Below are 2530 nucleotides of genomic sequence, written 5' to 3'. Positions count from 1 at the left end.
CCGCGCGGTCAGAAAATCCTCTTCTCCCCAATCTACACGGCACCCGCATTTCGTCAGCCTTGGGGAGAAGGGAACCTCCTCCAACCCTCCAACCACGGTTGCAGAACAGGTTTGCCCCCTTAACGAAGTGCTCACCTGCACTTGTTTTTCTGTCCAGCGGGGGGCAGTAAATACGTACCAAAATGGCAGAGGGAACGCCTCTCCACCAGAAGCCTCAAAAGGGAAAGAGTATTTAACAATTTTAATTAAATGACAACCTTTGAATTATTTAAGTTTTGTTTAAGTCATCGTAAAACGAGAGTCGGACAAAAGCTCCTAAAGCTGCAAACAATTGACAAAAGTAGATATCTTAATTTTTAAAATAAAAGTAAAATCCTTAATTGAACAGGGTGGTTTTTTTTTTTTTTTTTTTAGCAGTCAAGTTTTATTTAAGGCGTAATTAAGTTTGTTTTATCCTTGAAGATACTTAGACATCCACTTGGCTCACACAATTCCATTTTCTCCAACTGGGAACTGCGTTGGATCCATTCCCATTTTCTTCATAGAGACAGCAATGTCAAACAGGTAGTCATAACACACATGGTTTTTGCTTTCTCCCACGTCTCTCCCCACACGTACACCCCGTGACGCCTGACGAGCACCGCACAGGAGTCTGGGTACTCATTCATCGCAAGAGCCATTCGTTCTTTGAGGTCTTTCTCTCCAGGTGTGTTCTCAATAATGGGTACCACTAATACGTCATCATACCTGTAATACCCTCCTGAGGTACGTTTCCTTATTCCTTTGATCATCTCTTGATGTATAATTTTAAACTCCTGTCCTGGAAACAGGAGGGTGGCCAAGACAGCAGCCTTAGAGTGGGTATGGATCACTGTGCCTGCTCCTCTCATGGTATAGGCATTCATGAAGAGAGGAGTACACTGGCTTTTTCTGAGCATCTTAGATGCTGGAGGTCCACTTATGTCCTGTTCATTGATGTCACAAACAAACATTATCTTCTGGCTGAATGCGTTCCTTTTGCACGCCTGAGGGAGCAATGTAGATTTCATCGCCATGCTTCAAGCTAATTCCTCCTCCGGTGCCGGTGACCCAGTCCAGATGGTAAAACTGTTTGCAAAGTTCTGGGATTAGGAATCTGGGGTGTTCCTTGTCCTGCACACTGCACGGCCGCGAGCAACAGTCTCCCTGAGCGTGACAGCCAGACATGGTTGCGACCTCGGCTCGGTTATCCGCTGCGCGCTCTTTCCAGTCCTAAGCGCACCGTAAGAACGCTGTTAGGTGGCAAAACGGGAAGCCTGGGGGCGGAGCAAGAGAGAGCAAATAGTCTTGAGGGTCCCAGGGGACACCTGTAGGGCACCAGGACAATGACTTATCTGAAACCAAGGGTCTTCCTAGTTCTTCCAAATCCAGCTCATCGTAGCACAGGTGGGTTCTCCCTTGCAGCGGGAGAGGCTGTGACATGCCAGGAGGCCAGGCACGGGCAGCTGGTTTTCTTGGTATCTAAGCCCAGACACTGTGACATAATGGTGTATGTGGACACTGTGGACAGGAAGGTTAAGACCCTGGTCTCACCAGACACAGCCATGTGTGTGGACACTGTGGACAGGAAGGTTAGGACCCTGGTCTCACTAGACACAGCGATATGTGTGGACGCTGTGGACAGGAAGGTTAAGACCCTGGTCTCACCAGACACAGCCACGTGTGTGCAGAGGATGGTTAAGCTTTGGCCTTGAGTCTTTGTTTTCTCACAAGAGTGGCGGGATGAGCCTTTTGCTGGAATGCTCACTTATAATGTGTCCCTCAAAGCCCGCAAGTCTCCTGTGCCTTCTCTTGCAGACCCTTGGCTTGTAGTGTTTAAGAAGTCTGTCCTTCATATGACACTGGGTATTCGCCTGAGCCCTGCAGCAGGACAAATAAGCTTAGAGTTCTCCCAAGACAAGTGTCAGGCATTGACACTGTCATCTCTCTTGGGATGAAACCGTATAGAATGGAACAAGCATCATTCAGTAGCAAGAGGACAAAGAAAACCATGGTCCATTTTCTTGTGGAATGCCATTGAATTTGGTACAAGAGTCGAGACACCCACAACTTTCACTTTCCCGGTTGTGTTCTTAGATGAGATTGTCACCACATATCTGAACTGGCCTTGAACTTGTGGCGCAAGCAACCTTGCCTGCATTTGAGTAGCTGAGCTGAGTGGCATTGGCCCCTCTTCCTGGTCTGATTTCTCTGTTTTTACCTACAGCGCCATCAGTAGTTCAGCTGATTTGTAAAACTGACTCCTCCATTTACTTCCCTACACATCTATGGGAAAAGGCAGGTTTGTTTGCTTAATGCTCCTATTTCTATACACGTGTGATGAAGATACTGGAGAAAGGAGATCCTACACCCTGTGACATCCACTTACATTGTCTTCTGTGCTTCAGAATGAATGAATGGATGGATTATTATTTACTTATTCAGTGTGTGTGTGTGTGTGTGTGTGTGTGTTTGTGCATGCGCGCTGTATGCATGTGAGCATGTGGGGCAG

At 47.2% G+C, this 2530-nt stretch overlaps 1 pseudogene; it reads right to left on the bottom strand.

Annotated features, from left to right (window-relative positions):
* Positions 1 to 483: 483 nt before the first annotated feature.
* On the bottom strand, positions 484 to 1212 carry LOC130876513 (methylthioribulose-1-phosphate dehydratase-like; annotated as a pseudogene).
* Between the last annotated feature and the right edge of the window lie 1318 nt (positions 1213 to 2530).

This window comes from Chionomys nivalis, chromosome 6 (assembly GCF_950005125.1).
Source record: "Chionomys nivalis chromosome 6, mChiNiv1.1, whole genome shotgun sequence".
Classification (NCBI taxonomy): domain Eukaryota; kingdom Metazoa; phylum Chordata; class Mammalia; order Rodentia; family Cricetidae; genus Chionomys; species Chionomys nivalis.
The sequence above is the reverse complement of the archived record's forward strand: the minus strand, read 5'-3'. Positions and strand labels throughout refer to the sequence as shown.